We start from the raw sequence: 20,422 nt of genomic DNA, 5'->3' as shown, positions 1-20,422 counted from the left end.
TCTGTCTCCACTGCTGGCTCCTCCCCCAGATTACACCCTCGTGGCCACTGAGTAAACACGCCCTCCCTGCCAGGAGGAAAGGCAGGGAGGGAAGAAATAAAATCCTCAGGGATGCGTCCACCCTGTCACCGATTCCACATGAAGACTTGGGGCCAAGACCAGGAGCCGGGCCACCAAGGCCCTTTGGGGACACACACTCTCCAGGAGTGGGGAGTGGGCAGGGGCTGGGGGTCCCGGGCACAGAGGGTCTGATGGCCTCGAATGCTATTCTGGTATTTCCTGTGGGAGACACTAAAAATAAAAGATGACCCAGGAGACACAGGATCTTTGGACGACCCTGAGGTCCCACCTGTCCAGCCACTTCTCTGCAGACTGGCCTCTTCCTCGGGGTCATGAGGGTGATGGACGGGGAGGAGCTCGGACCCTCAGCGCCCTGGGCTCCAGGCAGCCCCTGCCTCTGCCATGGGTCCCAGCTCCCCGGGGACCCCCAGCCGGTTGAGGAGAAGCTGCAGGTCAGCCTGGAGACCAGTCCCCACCTGCTTCTGCAGAGCGAGGGCGTGGCCACCATCTCCCGGCCTCAGACGACCCAGGGGAGGGGGCAGCTCATGTGTGGAAGCTTCTCCAGAGGAGTGTTGATTGAGGTGAAATTGGATGTCTGCTCAGATTGATTACCTAATATGACAGAAAAATATACAGTCTGCGAGCAAATTTAGATTTCAGCGAAAAATTAAACGGTTATACCAAGTTGCCCACTGAAGCATTAAATGCATTCTCTATATAATTATAGCTGCAGATAGCACGGTGATGAGTGTCACTCCAGCTGCTGCTTCTGGAGGCCTTAGGACCACAAGTCCACAGATGGCAGATACCACCTCCGAGAGCATCCGGAAGAGAGGCCCTAATTGATTTCAGTGGTGTCTCCTCCATTAGCAGAAGGCAGCTCTCTGGGTTCGGGAGAAGGGACCACACAACACCCTCCCTCGGAATTTGGGGCCTAAAGCTGCTCAGGCATCGCGTGGGGTCCACCAGAGGAGAGCTGAGGTGGCAGAAACCCCAGCGTCCACGGGTGGGCGGCAGGATACCCCTGGCACCGTTAATGACCCCAAAGGCTGGCTCGGGACGTCCCGCCCGGACATGCCCAGCCCCCCACGCAGAGGTTTCTGCAAACGAAATTCTCACTGTCAGCAGCCCCAACCCACCTCAGTTTGTCATTTCAGCCATTCGTGGTCCAGTCATTAGGGCTTTTTCCAGGCCTGGGATGGAAGATCTCACAGCAGAGACAAGTTAGCATTGCTGGATCCTGGGAGGGTCTTTCGCTTCTCCCTCGGTCTCCCTCCCTCCCGCCTCCTCCTCGGGGGGCACCACGCCCACCTCACAGAAGGCCTTGGGTCCCATGTACACCTTCACGAATAAATACACGGAGAGAGGAATTCACAAAATAATCCAGTGTGACTCACGGTGACTTGGCAAAGCCCTGCGCAGAGAACCACGAAGAGAAGTGGCCCGTACAGCTTTCCTCAGGCCTGGCTTCTGTCCAGACGTGGACAGCGGCCCCTCTGGGACGGTCCCGCCACAGCTGGGACACAAGACCCGGCTGCTCCTGCAAGGCCTCCTAACCAGCACAGTGGCTTCTGCTCCTCTGTCACCCTCTGACGGTGAAGAATCAGGAGTGGTAACGTAAGAGGACACAGTGTGCTTTCCACGCGTCTGCCACGCTCACACACATCTGAGGGCAGGACTGTCCACGCCAGACCGCGCCCACCCATTTCACAGGGCATGTGGAGACTTTTCACTGTCTCGGTATCGCCAAAGTCCTTGATTCCGGGCCCTGGCGTTCAGGCTTGAGTCTCTGGGAAGAAGGTGCTCTTGTCGGGGGATGCGATGGGGGCTGTGCTGATCCTCTTCTAGAGATGAGAAGCAGTTAACCAGGAGCAGGGACCCTTCCTTTACATCTTTGATTAATCCTCTGCAATTGTTGGCTTGACAAACCACTCTGATTGGGGGTCCCAGGGGTTCAGAATTGTTGAGCTGCTCTCAGGAGCTGGTGCCTCGTTCTGATGACTTTCCCCAAGAGATTTTCTGAGTTTGCAAGAACCTGGGGTCACGGCGGGAGCCACCTTTGTGAGTGAAATATGAGGGCAGCTGGAGGTCACTGGATCCCAGTTCAGTGCTGGAGAAGGACATGGAGAGACCAGCATGGGGCCAGCCCCCAGGCTCCCCCAGTCCAGGGAGAATTGGGGCTAGAAACAGACTCTTGGCCCCGGCCCACTGTTCCCCTATGACCCCAGCCCAGCTCAGTCGTTTTATCCAAAGGATGTTCAGTCACTGTGTTAGTCAGGGCTCTCCAGAGGAACAGAACAAATAGATATATAGATATATATAGATAGATAGACAGATAGATAGATAGATAGATCATAGATAGATAGATAATAGATAGACAGATAATAGATAGATGATAGATGATATATAGATTGATAGATAGATAGATAGATATGGAGATAGAGACAGAGATAGAGACAGAGATAGAGATATGTAAAGAGATTTACTATGAGGAAATTGCTCTCATGACTATGGAGTCTGAGGAGTCCTATGGTCTGCTGTCAGCCAGCTGGAGCCGAGGGCAGCCAGGGGTGCAGCTCCAGTCTGATTCCAAAGGGCTGGGACCCAGGGGACCTGGTGGTGAATGTCCTAGTCTGAGGGCAGAGGACTAATGTCTCAGCTCAAGAGTGAGGCAGAGAGAGAGTGACTTCTCCCTTCTTTCCTTTTTTTGTTCTATTCAGACCCTCAATCTATTGGATGAAACCCCCCAACACTGAGGAGGACGACCCTCCTTGCTCTGTCCACCCCTTTAAATGCTCACCTCATCCAGAAACCCTCACAGACACACCCAGGATCATGTTTAACCCAGTCAGGTTGACACATAAAGTTACCCGTCGCGGTCCCCTGGTTGAAAGGACGATGATGGTGGTGATGCTGATGAGGACAGTAGGACAGGAGTGACGACACAGCGCCAGCCTGTAACAGCCAGGGGGACTTGGCAAGCCCTTCTTACACCCCACAGAACCGTCCCCCATGGCACACCCCAAATGGCCATGTTTCTCCCTGTCAGGATCACGGGGAGCAAATCGGGTCTCTGCTCAGTGGCTCTACTGATGTTCACAATGATGCTGTCTCACCCGAGACCCTCCTCTGGACGACACCACAGCCTCTGCTCTGCTCCAGCCAACACCTGTGGCCTGGTCCTTTCACCATGTCGGTCACCTTCCTCAGAGCAAGCTCCACCCCAAGTGCTTCTCACTCATTCATCCAATTAACACCAGGGGGACAGAAGGGAGGCCACGCTGCAGGTGTGGCCAGGCCTGGGTGAGAAGAGGAGTGTGTGGCCTCTCCGGTCCGGCTGTGATGACTCCATCCACGGGCAGGTCATCACATGATGACCACATCACAGGGGGGACGCTGTGGGGCTTCAGGCCAGCCTTACCCTGTCTTCCCTAGAGCTGGACAGCAGCAGAGCCGCAATGTCCCCAGTTTATGGCTGGACAGTGGCTTAGGGCCCCTGCAGACCCCAAGGGGTATCAGCTTGCAAAGTCTGAAGTCTCAATGCTCTTCCCTTCTGAGTAGAAGGGGCACAGACAGAGATGTGGCCACCAACACACACAACCCTTCCAAGCACTCAGGGCCGCTCCCAAGAAAATCGCCAAGACATGGGAGGCTGACCTGAAGCTTCCTTAAGTCCAGGAACTGCTCCCCAAACGAGCATGAAGTTACAAGTTGTCTGTCCTGCTTCACCATAACCAACATCCCCATGAACTCACCAAGCCTCTCCAGAAACCCCATCAGAAACTCCGTCTCAGGGGCCACAGCACTGAAAGAGCAGGAGCTGACAGACTATGATTCTGCTTCCTGGGGCAGAGACTGCATTTGCAGGAGACTGAGGGCACCAGGCCCCTGCTGGAATGTCCACAGCGGCTCATCAATGATACATGTGTACACCTGTTCAATTGGTAATAAAATCAAATGACTAACAATATCTATTGTTGGAGAGAACGAGAATTCCCAGGGTCCCTCACTTTATTAGTTAGAAACATAAACTTATGCAAACATTGGAAACACTCTTAGGCATCATTTCCCAGCATCAAACATCACCTGCCATGTGACTTGCAATCACATTTCTAAGTATTTGTCCAAAGGAAACTCTTGAACATGGACCAGGAGACACATACAAAAGCATCCACACATTCGTCATGGGAGCAAAACTTAGAAACAACCATGCAGTTATCTGCAATCTTTTTATGTAAAGAACCAGGCTGAAAATATTTTAGGGTGACATCAGCAAGATGGAGGAATAGGAGGTTCCAGCTCTCAAACCCCCACAGAAACACTAATTTTAACAACCATCCATGAATAAGAATACCTTCATGGGAAACCGGGAGTACAGCTGAGAGGTTCCAGCAGCCCAGTGAGCAAAACAATCTAAGAATAGATGCTCTGAAGAGGGTAAGAAGATTGGCTCCCTTTGCTGCTGCCACCCCTCCCTCCCCCACAGGTGGCGGCTCAATCCTGAGAGAGGCACCCGTGGTCCACGATTTCTCTCACGGTGGAAAGTGAGAGAAAAAGGAGCACCTAGCTTCCCCATCCTTGTGGAATCCTGCCCAGAAGGCCCACTTCTGTCTCATCTTGCCCAGAACACTGAAGTGATCGGCATGTCTGAATAGTCTGGGGACGGAGAGTAGCAGGGAAAGGGTCAGGGGCTCATAGCCACAGGTGCACAAATCTCAATCAGCTGTAGATCCTTCTAACTGGTGTCAGACTCCACCAAGAACCCCATAAGACACCTCGCCTGCAGACCCCACAACTGGCTGCCACGTGCCTCCAGAACCCCATGTGCCCCTCTCCCCCTGTAGCTGGTGACCTGACTCCCCCATGTATGGCGTGCATGAGCCTTTGCACCCTGCACACAGATATCAGCACTGGCTTGACAGTGCTGCACTGGGAGAAGGTGCAGAACCTTGAACACTCAGGGAACTTCTCCTGGGAAGATAAATGAGAGGCTCTCAGCATTCAGCCTGGCTTTGTGAGATCCAGAGAAGGAAAACCATCAGAAGACATCCCCCAAACAGGGAGCAAGCAGAGTAAAGTGGGTGCATCCACTGAAAAGTTCTGAGAGACTCTCAGAATTCCCAGCCAGACCGAGCAGTCTTTCTCTCCCAAACCCAGTAAGTAAAGCATGGAGGAGATAATTGTTTCTTCACATGTGCCGGCGGCAACACAAGTCTTCAAGGAAAACACAAAAAATTAAGAAAACATGACACCAAAGAAGGAAAAAAAATCAATTTCCTGTGTCTGACCCCAAAGAAATGGAGATCTACAAACTGCCTGACAAAGATTTCAACATAATCATCTTAAAGAAGCTCAGTGAGCTATAAGAGAACACAGATAGATAAGTAAAGAAAATTAGGAAAACAGTCCAAGAACAAAATGAGAAGTTCAGTAAAGAGATGGTAACTATAAAAAGGAACCAAACAAGTTCTGGAGCTGAAGAATATGACTGAACTAAAATATCCAACAGAGAGCTTCAACATCAGACGTGGTCAAGAAGAGAAAGTATCAGTGAACTTGAAATCAGATCGTTTGAAGTTATCTAGTCAGAGGAACAAAAAGACAAATAATGAAAAAGAGTGAAGAAAGCCTATGGGACTCATGGGATACCATCAAGGAATCAATATAAGCATATGGGAGCCCGAGAAGTTGCAGAGAAAGAGAAAGGGGCGGAAAACTTGTTTAAATGAAAACTTGTTTAAAACTTGCTTAATGTTTAGATAATGACAGAAAACTTTCCAAACTGAGGGAAGAAGATGAACAACCAGATGCATGAAGCCCGAAGAAATCCAAATAGATTGAATATTGAGAGGTCTTTACTGAGACATGTTATATTCATGTTGGCAAAAGTCAATGACAGAAACAATTTTGAAAGCAGGAAGAGAAAAATGGTTTGTCACATGCAAAGGAATCCTCATGAGACTATCAGTATATTTCTCAGCAGAGACCTTGCAGGACAGGAGAGAGTGCAATGCTATATTCAAAATACTAAAGTAATAACAACTACAAAATAAACAAATAATACAAAATTTTAAAACTCCTGCCAACCAAGAATGCTTTACCGAACAAAGCTGTACTTCAGAAATGAAGTAGAGATAATGATTTTTCCAGAAAGACAAAAGCTGTGGGAGTTCATCACCATTAGACCTGCCTTCCAAGAAATTCTAGGAGAGTTCTTCAAATTGAAACAGAGGGATGTTAGACAACAACATGAAAGCACGGGAAAGTATAAAACTCACTGGTAAAGGTCAGTATATAGTTAAATTCAGCATGCTGGTGTGTGAACCACTGTTAACGCTAGTATAAAAGTTAAAAGACAAAAGCATTAAAAATTCTATAGATATAATAATTTCTTAATGGATACGCAATATAAAAATATGTAAATTGTGATATCAATAGCATAAAATGTGAAGAGGAGAGGGAGAAGTAAAACTAAATTTTTTTTTTTTTTTTTTTTTGTGGTACGCGGGCCTCTCACTGCTGTGGCCTCTCCCGCTGCGGAGCACAGGCTCCGGACGCGGAGGCTCAGCGGCCATGGCTCACGGGCCCAGCCGTTCCGCGGCACGTGGGATCCTCCCAGACCGGGGCACGAACCCGCGTCCCCTGCATCGGCAGGCGGACGCGCAACCACTGCGCCACCAGGGAAGCCCTAAAGAGTTTTTTTTCAACAGTAAATACGACATAGTTCACAGTTGGTTGAATCCATGGAAGCAGAAGTGTGGATATGGAGCAACCTTGTATACGTCAAAACTCTGACGTTTTGGTTTGTTTGGCCTCACTGTGTGTGTCAGGCACGTGAACTTGCATTCAGTAACAGAAAGGAGGGATGAAATCTGGACCCAGGGTGCCTTTCACCTCAGGTGTGTGGAGGTGCCCCCGGGGGGGATTAGATGGACCATGTTTTCAGATATAGGCTGTGATCAAGGTCCTGGCAGTGACTTGGGGTGGTAGGTCCATGTACCTCTCCTAGATTACTGAAAAATAATGGATCCTTTTCTTTGCACCTGAGAGGCTCTGGAAAGAAAAGGAAGGAAGGGAGGCAAGAGGAAGGAAGGAAGGAATGAAGGAAGGAAGGGAGGGAGGGAGGGAGGGGACAATTCCAAGTAAAATGGGACAATGGGGACCCCTGTCACCCTCAACAGCCAACAGTTGTGGGTGGCTTCCTAGGGCTAGGTTTTTAGCAAACCCTCTGTTTTGCTTTGAATTCCTGTCCAGCCTGGTCTCTCTTACCCAGAGTAAGGACAGAAGACGAGAAGTGCGGAGAGAATCACAGCCCCGTGGGAGGTGGCCTGGCGGGTGAGGGTGCTGAGCTCAGGGCTCCTAAGGGGCCCCGGGGCCAGGATGGTGTCCTGCACTCCCAGTAGCAGGAACTCTTGCCTGTCACTGTCTAAATGGGCTGTGCCACTCAGAGAACCTGTCTTTGATTCGTCAGAGAGGGTTTTTATTGGCTAAGTGCTTTTCAAGGGTGTGAAATGCTTTGAGAGCCTTCAAAGGCGATGGGAGGAAAGCTGGTTCACCTTTCTCATTTAACAGCCATCTGGGGCATTGGTGGCAGGGAGGATGTGAGCTCACAGGTAGTCCCTGTACATCACTGTCCTCCTGCTTCAGCCTCCTCTCCACCAGAGCTCCGCTCGCCAGAAAGATGCATTAATACAAGTGAATTTCTTGGGCTTATGTGTTGAGTCATAAGAACAGCCATAAATAGTAATGATGGTTTTTCCTTAGATTAGGAAAACACTTTAGATTTTTCAAAACTCCTGCATTAAACATTTTCTTCTTTAATGCTGACAAAATCCAGGAAGGCCAAACAGTGATGGGCTAGAGCTGCTATCAGTGCCTGAGGGCAGACCATGAAATTTCCAGGAATCCTATGAGCTGATGGTAAAGCACCGCTGTTTTAAGCGTTCAGTCATGTTAATTTACAATTAAAGACACTATATTAATAACAAAGGTAATGGAATATATAAAGAAGTCCTATAACTCAACCACAAAAAACAGCGCAATTCAGAAATGGGCACTGGACTGGAATAGCCATTTCTCCAAAGCGGATACTCGGATGGCCAATAACCGTGTGAAAAGATATTCAGAGTCATTAGCCGTCATGGAAACGCAAATCAATCTCCGTGAAATATCACCTCACACCTGCGAGGATGGCTGTGACAGGAAAAAGGACAATAACAAGTGATGATGAGGATGAGGAGTTGGTTGGAATGTAACGTGGAGAAACCGCTGTGGAAAACAGTCTAGTGGCTCCTCAAAAAGGTAAACAATTATCCCAGGATCCAGCAGGTCCACTCGAGGCATATACTCAAAGGATGAAAAGCAGAGACTCACACAGATTCTAGTGTACCCATGTCCATAGCAGCCTATTCACAACAGCCAAAAGTGGACACAACCCAGGTGCCCATCCACAGATGGACGGATAGCGACATGTGGTCCGTCCATACGAGGGAATATTATTCAGCCTTAAAAAGGAAGGAAATTCTGACCCCCTGCTACAACTTGAAGGAACTTTGAGGACATCACTCTCGGTGAACTAAGCCAGACACAAAAGGACAAACGCTGTGTGATCCCACTCGTAGGAGGTCCCTAAATGAGTCCAATCCATAGAGACAGGAGGCAGAAAGGTGGTTGCCAGGGGCTGTGGGAGGGGAATGGGGGAGTGTTTAACGGGGGCTGAGTTTCAGTTTGCGAAGAGGAGAAATTTCTGGAGCTGGATGGTGGTGATGGTTGTGAATGTACAACAATGTGAAGGTACTTAATGCCCCTGAGTTGTACACTTAAAAATGACTAACTTTATATTGTATTTCATATTATACATGTGTATGTTACCCTAATAAAAGAAAGTTAAAAGGCAGTAATTCAAACTCATCACGTCCTAACTTTTCCAGTACTTTTCACTGTAATCTGTGTTCTTAGGTCATTTGCATTGGTCACTCCTATTGGTCATCTGTGGTACCTGTACTCAACCCTTGTGAAAACAGTTGCCCTCACAAGCCCCACACAGAGAGGCCAGAACTGGTCTCAGGGACCAGACCTGCTCAGAACCCTCCTTACACAAGTAAGATATGCTTCAAAGAATTGTTGGAAAATCAGCAGGGGTCAAACTCAGAGGGGAGGGGCGAGCATACCCAGATCCCTGCTCTTCACACACAGCTCCGCGGAGGCCTCCACAGCCCCACGGGGTCCTTGTGCAGCTTTGGAGCCACAGGACGCTTTGCATGAAGGTTCCTAAACCCCCCTGGGGCTGACCGTGCACAGGGATGACAGGCGCGGTTCTGGGTGCTGAGCATTTTTCCAGAATGTATCCACTTTGGGACTGAACCCTGTGCTGTTGCCCTCATTTGACATTGGTTGACCTCCTCGGGTGATGTTTTCAGAGAATTCATCCTCCTGCAGAGTTTTATACTTTCATTTTAAAGAAATAGAATCGCTTCCTAATTGGGGAAGAGTCACATATTTATTCTAGAAAAACCTTAAAATGCAGAATTGTACACAAAATGAACATAAACCAATAGTAATTCAGCAGACCTTCTTAACACCTCATACATATTCTTTGAGGCTCTTTCTATGACAATGTACCATTTTTTCCCTTGAAATCGGGATTATACTTTCTATATTTTTTATGACCAGGTTTGATTGAATTTAAATAAATTAATAAATAATAAACAACTTGACTGTTTACAAAATGTATTAGTCATGGTTCTCCAGAGAAACAGAGCCAATAGGGGATATGTGTGTGTGTATGTGTGTACAGAGATTTACTATCTGGAATTGGCTCACCTGAATATGGGGTGTGAGAGGTCCAGACAGCAGAGCTGTTCGTGTGTGTTCCAGTCTCAGTGCCAAGGCCGGAGAAGACCTGGGTCCTCCTTTGAAGACAGGCAGAGAGAGAATTCTATCTTACTCAGCCTTGTATTCTATGCAGGCCCTGAATGGATTGGATGGGCCCCCCACCCTGGGGAGGGTATTTGCATCCTGAGTCCAACACTTCAACTACTAAACTCATCGGGAAACACCCAGAATAAAGTTGGACCAGATATCTGGGCATATCCCCGTGGCCAGTCAAGTTGACACATAAAGTAGCCATCACACAGATTACATATTTCTTAGGGAGAACACAGAAAAGTGAAAGGAAAAACTAAATGAACTAAAAAATGATTCTGAGGATTATTTGGAAGAATGTATGTGGAAGGAAACGTGGGGGGCAAAACAGTAAGAAATTAGAGGGTCCTGTAGGAAGTCAGGAAGAGAGTCCTTCAGAAGGTACTTAGATACCCCAAACCTTAGAGGTAAAAAATATAAATAGAAACATACACAGAAACCTAAATGGATACTCGTGCGGACTCACAGGGGCATTTTATTCCAGGAGAAAAAGGAATTCCATGCACTGTTCTGAAATGAGGGCCAAAGATTTCAGTCACTACTCGGAGCTTACACCCATGTAAATGTCATATGGATTCAACATATAAATATGAAAAGCAAATCCACATAAGTTCCAGCAATAAGTGCAGGTAAAAATTGTCATAATCTGGGGAGCAGTGGAGAAGACTGTTATAAAAATAAGGAGAAATCAATAGGAAAAGTAAAAGATATAAACATGTAAGAAAGGAGACACATTTAGCCCCAAATGTGCTGTCTCAACCTGTCAGGATGGTCATCTGTCAGTCCTCACCAGATCAGTGTTCTGTTGGACGTATTTTTTTAATATCAAGACATTTTTATTACAAAAGAGCTTTATTTGGCAACGGTGGAATATTTTCAATATGCCAGAGAATTTGATTTTCTGTTATTATATGTGAAATATTCGTATCTGTGTTCAGAAATGAGAGAGCCCTGTTTCTTTATTTTACTGTCCTTTTCTGATTTTGGAATCATGCTTTTCTATGCTTTCTGCCCTAATCTATGCTTTCAAACAAATATACAGAGACAACTCATTGCTTGAAAATTAAACAATATTTTTTTCTATAACATCCTAACATTTTTGAGGGAGAAATGTCATGATTTCATCCTTCATTTCCTCCTTCTTATTTGCCTGGCCAGAATATCTGATTTGGGTTATTTTGTACCTATTGGGGTGTGTGTGTGTGTGTGTATGTGTATGTGTGTGTGTGTGTGTGTGTGTGTGTGTGTTCAGAGAAAATGTGGAGGGAAGAGATAAACCAAGACAGAGATGGGGTGAACCTGTGAAATCGGTCAGTCCGTGAGAGACCACCATTTTCTTGGATACTTAGAATTGTCTCATCTTATTTAAAATCTCTGTGTTATTTTTCCTTTCTTAGTCCTTTCGTTTTGCCTTGAATAGACTTGAATTTGCAGGAAATATGATTAATTTCTTTCCCAAAGAGAATTAATTTTTTCTAATGCCCTTAGAAATTAAGAGTTTTTTTCCATTTTCCAATTTTCTTATGTTGAATATTTAGTTCATTTCTTTTCTTCCTGTTCTTTATGTGAAAAAAAAAGTAATTAACCTCTAGATACAGCTTTGGCCACCTCGGCTATAGTTTGGATATATACCATTCTTTATTCATAGTTTTAAAAATATTATTATTATTATAATGTTTCCTTTATCTCCAATGACTCTAGCCTGTGATTTAAATTTTATTGTATCCTGGTAAATGAATGTTTTTTGTGTAATTTCTGTTTTTATAATTTACTGAAGTTTTCTTGGTGATGTTTTCTTAAACATTTTTTTAACACTGAGAAAGAATTGGCACCAATTCATTCTATTATTTGACAAATACTTACTGAGCACCTGCTGTGTGCTTGCGGGAAACTCCTCTCTTTAGCACCTCGAGCTGGTCAATCCGTGACGTCACCGCAGTGGTTCTCAACTGGGGCAATTTTGTCCCCAGGGCACATTTGGCAAAGGTGGGGACATTTTTATTGCCATAACAGGGAAGATGCTGCTGGAATCAGTGGATAGAGTCCGGGGGGGCTTCCAAACATCCCTCCAGAGCTGGGCACTCCCTGGCCCTGTCACTGGCTCTGCAGTTGGGAAGCTTCCACACTAAGACCCCAGTGTCCTTAACATCATTTTCGTTTTCAGTCTATATGATCCAACATCAATTTTTATGATAACAACATGCTAGCATCTTTCCTGACCATTTCCACAAGTGTTTAAAATAGAACTTGAGTTTTGGGGGGTGGGGTGGGGGATTGGACAATGTGTTGATTGCAGCATAGAAAACTCTTACTTAATGTCCTCAATCTGGAGAACTTTTTATTAGCCAACCCTGGTAATTTTGTTCAATGCAAGATAATACTGACACTTTCACACCTCTCATAAATGTGCAAGTTATAACTGTCCATCTTTTTATTTCTAACCTGTTCATTTTGCCTAATTTTATGTTTTCTAAATAGTGATCCACTTTGAATCTATCTGAATCTGTATTTATCAACTAGGGGGTTTAAAGCACTTCTATTCCGGGCGTAGCTGTTGTGTGTTGTGTTTCTAATGACATCTGCTCTTAAATCTTATCATTGTTTATGAATTTCCTTTTTTCTTTTCTATATGTTATACATAAAAGTGCGTTATTTTCAGCTCCTTCGTCTCCTCCATGCCCCGACTGCAGGCGCCTGTCCCCAGTACTCCCCAAGCTTTGCTCATCTCTTGATCCGAGCCTGGGACTCCTTGGCTGTGACTCACTGTGCTGGGGGCAGAGCAAGAATCACAGAAGGAAATATAGACAAAACGCATGGGATCCAGGCAACTCTTCCACCAAGGATCCCCCCAACGGAGGACCCAGCCCCACTCCCACGCTCCCCCAGGTTTCCTTCTCAGATGCTTCTTCCAAACCTTCTTTAACGTCAAAGCTGTGTCAGGAGAAAGTGTCCAAGATTCGGAAAAGGGCAAACGCAGGTCCCAGGCGTCCTTCCAGTGGGGTTCGGACATTGTCCAGGGGACCGTCGGGAAACAGCAGATTCCACACAGCGGGTGCTTCTGCATCCAGGGTCCTTTCACAGCTGCTGCCTCAACACAGGCTCAAGACTTCAGTTCACTTCCCGGAAGCAGAGAATGCTCCGCTGATAAATTCAAGGAATTAATGATCAAATTCTTAGAATTTTTTACAGTAGTCTTTCATGCAACCTTCCTTTAATGCATAGAATCTGCCTGCGAAGTCCCAGAATCTAGTATTGCCATGCCCTTGAGTAAAATTTAAAATTAAATAAGACAAATCCTCAAATTCTCCCTTTCTTTTTATTTTATGTTGCTTCTATTCATATGTCTCCAATCAATTACTTTGGGGTGTGTGGGGGAACCTTGCAAAATAAAATGCACTGAAGATTTTCTTTTTGCTGGAGGCATTGATCCAAAGCCATTAAAATCATTGAGTTCACAATCGTTACCTCCTAATGATTATCGAGCCTGATTCTGCCCTGGAGCAATTTAATGAGAAGGGAGATCACTGCTCTCCTCCTTCCGTCTCACTGAATCCCAAGGTCAATGCTAGCTGGCTTCCTTTAGGACAGGAGTCATATCCAAACTGGCCCGGCGCTTGAGTTCGGAAAGTGAAGAGGCTAATTAATAGAATCATTATTAAGCCACACAGTTAACATCTTAGAGCAAAACTCGACTTTCAAGTGAAAGATACACCAGTGGATGGATTTAGCAAACATTTATTGAGTTTCTACTATGTGTTTGCTGCTACCATCCAGATAAAAGTGTTCAGCATGAACTACCTTTGTCTCCAAAGGGGTAACTACGAATAACCTTAAGAAAAGGAATCAGCAATTCACAAAAGGAGAAATGCAAGTGAAAATAGACACATAAAGTATGTCCATGTCAAAGCCACATGCAAAAGCTACTGGTCTCCTATGTAAGACCGTCGACGGTTAGCAGACATGGTCCCCGAGCTGTGTGTGTGCAAGCCACCCGCCTCGCCCCTCCCGCGGCTGCAAGCTCACCTGAGCACATTTGGCGAGGCAGGAGCCGGTGCTCACTCAACCATTTATCCCAAGGAAATAATCAGATAAGTGTAAAGAGATGTGTTTACAAGTGTATGTTTTCACAGTGAAAAATTAGGAAACAATGAAATAGCCAGCAGCAGTGGAGTGCTTACACGAATGACGGTGTTCCCACATGATCCAGTGCCACGTGGGTACTAAAAACAATGGTGCAGGGTAGTCTTTGACACAGACATGTGTTCCTGATAGAGCCAGTAAAAATGAAAATGATCTAGGGGACTGTGTTCAGGATGTAATCAACGTTTCATAGAAAACTATCCCTGAGTTGACACACGTGTACATATGCCAACCCAAAGTCTGAGGTTTACAGAGTAAAGAAGTGACCTCCTTGGATCTATTTTAGAGCAGGGAGGCAATGTTAAGCGGGACAAAGAGGAGGTCTGGCTAGTTCCACGGGGCCAGTGCTGGAGGGTGGGAGAGGGGAGAGAATGAAGGCCCCCAAACCAGTGACCTTGATGCTTCCTCACCACAGGCGATGGAGCAAATCAAAGAAGGAACCCTTCCAAAAACATAAACTGTGTCATCCTCCGAGCTGCTCAGTTGTCAACTCTGCCCCAGGAAACACAGGGGGGTTAAGCTGTCCCTTCCGCATGGTGCTACATTCAATACCGGGTGCCCTGTTTCCCTTCCATCCCATTTCATGCCAATGTAATTAAAATCACCACACATCATTCAAGTTTAGCGGGCAAGAGGCATCAAAATACCTGGAACCAAGTCCACTGCAAAGGGCATCCTCCCCTGGGGTCCCCACCAGGCCCTGGAGAGTCCTCAGAGCAGATTCCTGCTCTAAATAAAGATGGTCTCACTGCATATGCTTTTTACCTAGTTATATCTCTTGGAAATTCTCTTATGGGTATTTTTTTTTTCTTGCTGCACATATGATGGAGAAACACAAAAATTGGGGAGAGATGGAATGAAACTTTACTCCTGCAAAGAGGACATTAGCTGAGTTTAATGTCCATTGCAGAGGCTTTTCACCCGCTGTGCTGTGTGCAAAAAAGGAGAGTCTGCCTTCCCCAAGCGCTGCAAGGCACGAGGGAAGAGTGTCATCAGTGCAATTGTTTGTTCTGTCGGAGACAATTAAGTTTTCAACAATTCCAGATACTCCTTCTGTGACCATTTCTGCACTATTCAAACTCACACAACAGGCCAGCTGACTTCCTTTATTCCAGATGTAGGGTCGCTGGGAAGAGACCCTCCCAGGGATGTGCTCTGTGCCCAGGAAGTGCCTGCAGTGGGTCTCTCTCTCTGTGGGCATCTTCACTTTGTGGACGATAGTGACCTTTCCAGAACTCGGAGGCGGCCACCACGGTTAGGTCACACGTCTCAGTTTGACACCTGTGCCTTCCAAAAACTTGGGCTGTCTCCACCGTGTCGTACACCCTGAAACTCTGGCATTAAATCTGGCTTCAGGGAGTCGAACAAATATTGTTAGTGATGGTCAGTTGATCCCCCGAATACAATCAGAACACGGTCTAAAGTCTTTCCAGAAGTTTCTCAAGGTCACTCCCATCTTTCACAGAGCTGTTGTTCACAGGCTCTCAGAAAACTTTCAGTAAATTGTGCAGGTAAATCATCCGATGACGTGGCTTCTACCCACTTTCTTCACAATGTCTTTTCTCAGCTCAGGTGCCGTTTCTCCTCTGGTCCTACTATGTTCAGCACTTTAGAAAACATCGAAGGTTGATTAATCATTTGCACCTAAGTACGATCTTAGGAAAATGTCTCAGCCCTTTAATTTATTGCTCATTGTCTATTTCAACATAAGAATGACCTTGCTCACTCAGTTCTGAGAGTCTTAACGTAAAAGGCAAAATCTAGATGCAGTTTTGGCTGGGTGTGGCCGCAGATGAGAACAAGCCCTTTATATGTTCTCGTCGGTTTTAAAATCATGGCCTGATCTCAGAAAAGCTAAATTGTTTTTAAAAGCAGTATACACTACTATGCATAAAATAGTAACGGATGAGAACTGACTGTATAGCACAGGGAACTCTACTCGGTGCCCTGTGGTGACCTAAATGGGAAGGAAATCCAAGGAAGAGTGGATATATGTATACGGATAGCTGATTCACTTCGCTGTACAGCAGAAACTAACACTACATTGTAGAGCAACTATACTCCAATAAAAATTAATTTAAAAATAAAAGCAAAAAACCTCACCAGGGTCTCCAATCGAGGATGCCTGGAAACGAGAGGCATTTCCACATACCTCGTAATTCCTATGTGAAGCTCTGGGCCGAACCTGACAGACGCCACACTTAGCGACCACACAGACCCTGGGGGTAGATGTTGTTTTCTCTGAGGTGGGCTCAGAAGCCTCACCCCTCTCTCCTCCTAACATCTGGAACAATATAAAATAAGACAAAGAGAGGGACTGGACTTCCCTTTTGAAACCTCACACAGAGGGACATAAACATTCATCCTTGGAGACGTCCTCACAGGTGTATGGTGGAGATGTTGGGTGATCATCTGATCCAACTTCTAAGCCAAAGAGGGACTTCTGTCAGCATCACTCATCCAAGGAACACGGCCTTGGGCATCTTATGGCCCTCAGTGCCCTGGACCATACCCCGAGGAGCCCCGTCCTCACAGCTCGCAGAGTTGGGGCCGCTCTGTGGGGGGACCATCCAGAGACGTGTGCTTGGCCCACCGCCCTGCTCTCAGTCCGCTTCTTTGCTGAGTACTTCTGGGCTTTCAGTGTTCACTGATTATGCCAAGTTAGACGACGCTGCCTTGAGTCATCTTCCCAAAGAGAATGTATCTCTTGAAAAGGTCTGGTGCTTCGAACCCCAAACTGCACAGGGGGCGGTGGAAGGAGACTCACATCCCACAGGGGACAGAGTTGACGAGAGCCTCTCCCGGGAGAGGACGACGTGCCCAGGGCTTGTTTCTCGGAGGCTCCGAGAAACCCACAGTTTGAGTCAGGTCCGAGTGTTTGGTGTGGTCAGTAAGTGTTCTTCCATAATGAGAAACTCTCCTTCAAAACAGTAGGGAGGGTGTCAGCAATCGTTCACTGCTCGGTGCAATTCAATGCAACAGCGAGGAAATACATTTCCTCTGGCAGCTCCCGGGCAGAGTAAGCCTCTCCTCTAGTCCCCGAAGACCCCAGGCAGCGTCCCACCAAAGGAAGCTCAGCAGAAGCTCAGCACCTGCCCCTCCTCCGGTGGGGAAGAGTCTCTCCAGACCGAACAGCTCAGGGATTGTGCAGGGGTGCTGCCTGATCCTGATATCGACCCCCATTTGTCCATGCCTGGGGCTCTCACAGACCTGCCCCATCGGGGTCCATAGCCCCTGCTCATAGGGACTGAGGCTCGTGGCCTAGAAACGCTTCACTGAGCGAGCAAAGTCATCCTGCTGAGCTACAATGGGAGGCATTTCCAGCTGGAGGAGATCTGAGTCCTGTGCTTCCTCACTGCAGACTTAAACCCCCGGGCCAGGCTCTCCTGCCAACAGGACAGGGAGGCAGGGCTGGTCCAGGCAGTGAGACAGGTTCAGTTAGCTGTGGATAGGAATGGATATCTCAGGGAAGGAGCTCCTGAATTCGGGAATGAAGATCACTGCTGATCGTTCCAGTTTTCCCATGACCCTCACACACCAGTGAGGAGCTGGACGGCAGGTCTGGAAGGCTCAGCCTCTTCTCTTCGATTGAATTTGCAACTGACCAGAAGATGGAAAAGGAATTTGCTGGCTGTAGATCAAATTATCGTCACTTCTATGGTAAGGCTGACTTTCGGAGAACGTGCTTTGGGGAACACAGCCCCTTAGCCCATCCGTAAATTGGCTCCCTGCCTTCTGCCCAGACCAAGACCGCGGGGGGCACTGAAGACCTGAGTGGGCGGCTCCCCCCCCCCCAAACTTGCTCTTTCCCGAGGAGCAAAGCACAGCACGAGCCACTGGGCACAGAAGTGGAGACAGCGCAGAGGGGATGGACTACATGAGCCCAGGGCTTCATTCCCATCAGCCGGGTCAGCCGCGCCCCCAGGGGCACCGAGGGGACGGTCGAGGATAAGAGGGCAGAGCCAGGGCCCCTCTCCATGGAGAAGAGGCATCAGAGGTGAGAAGGGCCCCCCACCCCAAATCTAGGTCACCGCCGAACCTCCAGACACCTGGTGGTTGGCCTGAAACAGGCAAGATGTGGCAGGCCTGTGGTGGCCGGCCGACGGCTAGATTCGGAGAGGAGCCCGCGGTCTCTGGATTCTCCTTCCTCGGCTGTTATGTGGGACCCCGCGAGAGCGCTCAGACGACCAGCGCTGGCCGTGCCCTGCCCCCAGTGGGGAGGTCCCACAGCAGGTAGTGATGGAGGACAACTACCCGTCACTTATGGCGTGTGGCCCAAGACCCCACCCACAGAAAAGGGCCACAGCTGCGGGGCCGAGGAAGCGGGCGTGCGTGGGTCTGAAGCGGCGTCTCTCTTATTTACAGGTTGCGTGACTGAAACTTCCAAAAGGGCTTCTGAGCAGTCTAGAGGAGTGTCCGCTCTGTGCATTAAAGTCAGTTAAGTGCCAGCTGAGACTGTTTGGAATCGGAGGACATAAGCCGCCACAGGCCCCAGGCAGCCGGGAAGAGCAGGAACGCAGGAGGGTTCAGGAACAGCTGGATCCAGGCCCTGGCCACCCCGTCCTTCCACCCGCTCCGTATCCCTCCTTCATTCCTCGGCCGGTGGCCTTCTGTCTCAAAGCAGGGTGCAACCGACGGTTCCTAGGTGTATACCTTCAGTTTCAGCCGCCGGAGCAGTAACGCTCATCCCAAGCCCAAAACCACCGTGAAAGAAGCTCCTGGTCCAGGGTTGAGTCAGACGCTCACTCGGGGCAAGTGATAGGGCGGCCTTCCGGGGGGTCGGGGGGGCCCAGCCTGGCCCCCAGAGAAGGTTCCAGGAGCACACCGCCCCCAGCGAGGCCCCGGATGCCGCCCTCTGGGCCTTCACTCTGACCCCAGCGTGCTTCCAACAGGCTGCACCTTCGTCCTCCTCCTTTGAGACACTTACTAAAAGGAGGAGGAACTTCATAAAGAGAAGAAGGGGGTCTTCTCCTTGGCCGCTTCTCTATCCCTGTCTCCCATCCCTCCTCTGACACCTGCGCATCCCCCGTGTCGGTGAGGAGAAGGCAGTGAGAAGAGGGCCGAGGAAGGCCATCGGTTTTTACAAACAATTTGAAGGGTCATGAAAGAAAAGTGTCCTAGAGTCATTTGTCTTGGGGACGGCCTCACACACTAGTGAGAACGTCCCATGGTGTCACCTCCTCAGCACCAGGGGCAGGCGGCGTTGGGGACCCTGAGGTCCTGGCTGGGCACAAAGAGTAGATTGAGCTCCACTCCACATCTGTGGGGGTACGGATGGGAAGGCGGGAATCACCCAGTGTCACACCCACAATGGCTGATATTTTTTCCAAATCTGTAGCTGAAGCGGCATCACGAGAGGGGCAGGGGAAGGGAGGGAGACGGTCCACAGACACACTTAGCATCCGATACAAAATGAACAAGCCTGGCCCTCTTTCTGAGCAGAACTCAGCTAATGGGGTAACTCTCTCTTCCTACCTTTGCTTAAAGAGAGGTTCAATTTACATGTTGTCGCCCTGATTGATGACGCCTTGTCATCCATGAAATCCAATCAACAAAAATCTGGTTCCTGGACCACGTGCATATGTTCTGCCTCTCAGTCAGGAGAGCTCACGCTGGCAGCAGCCCCAAGCACCAACGCCCCGCGCTCAGGTGATGAGACCGGAAGGCGGGTACCATCCCTGGTCCTGGGGTGGGGGCTCCCGGAGACGGGCCCCATGGGCTAAGGGGTCCGGACTGAGCAGATCTCAAGGCAGCCCCGTGTTCAGACACTTCTGTCTGAAGAGCTGCGGCGTCCGTCGGGAGGTGTGCAGTGCCCTGCCCTGTGGCCACACAGCACCTTGTAACACAGGCTTCCAGAAGAGGGGGCGGGGGCTTCTGCGCGCCGTCCTGTCCTGAGTGCCCAAGGGCTGAGACTGCACACGATGGCTCTTCATAGACACTTACTAAAGGGAGAGGGGGCTTAATAAAGAGGAGAGGGAGGTTTCTTCCCTTGGCTTCCTCTCAACCCCTGTCTCTCGCTCCTCCTCCGATACCCGCCCTCCCCTCGCCTCAGTCCTTTAACCTTCTCCAAATCCATCATAATTTCCCCAGGGAGTCCCCCAGGCTTTCTCGTAATATTCCTTAATTTTGTCTAACTTTGTAGTTGGTTCAGCTCTTGCATGGGAGCAGTGGGGATTATTTATTGGGTCTCCATGGGACCTCTACCAGCAGATCTTGTGAAATGGGAAGGAGATTGTGAGAGTTGATGTATTGTACAGTTTGAATTGTTTTAGAGGAAGTTAAAGATACTCAGTAAATG

Source organism: Physeter macrocephalus, chromosome 6, assembly GCF_002837175.3.
Source record: "Physeter macrocephalus isolate SW-GA chromosome 6, ASM283717v5, whole genome shotgun sequence".
In the NCBI taxonomy this organism is placed as follows: Eukaryota; Metazoa; Chordata; class Mammalia; order Artiodactyla; family Physeteridae; genus Physeter; species Physeter macrocephalus.
Note: the sequence above shows the minus strand (reverse complement) of the source record.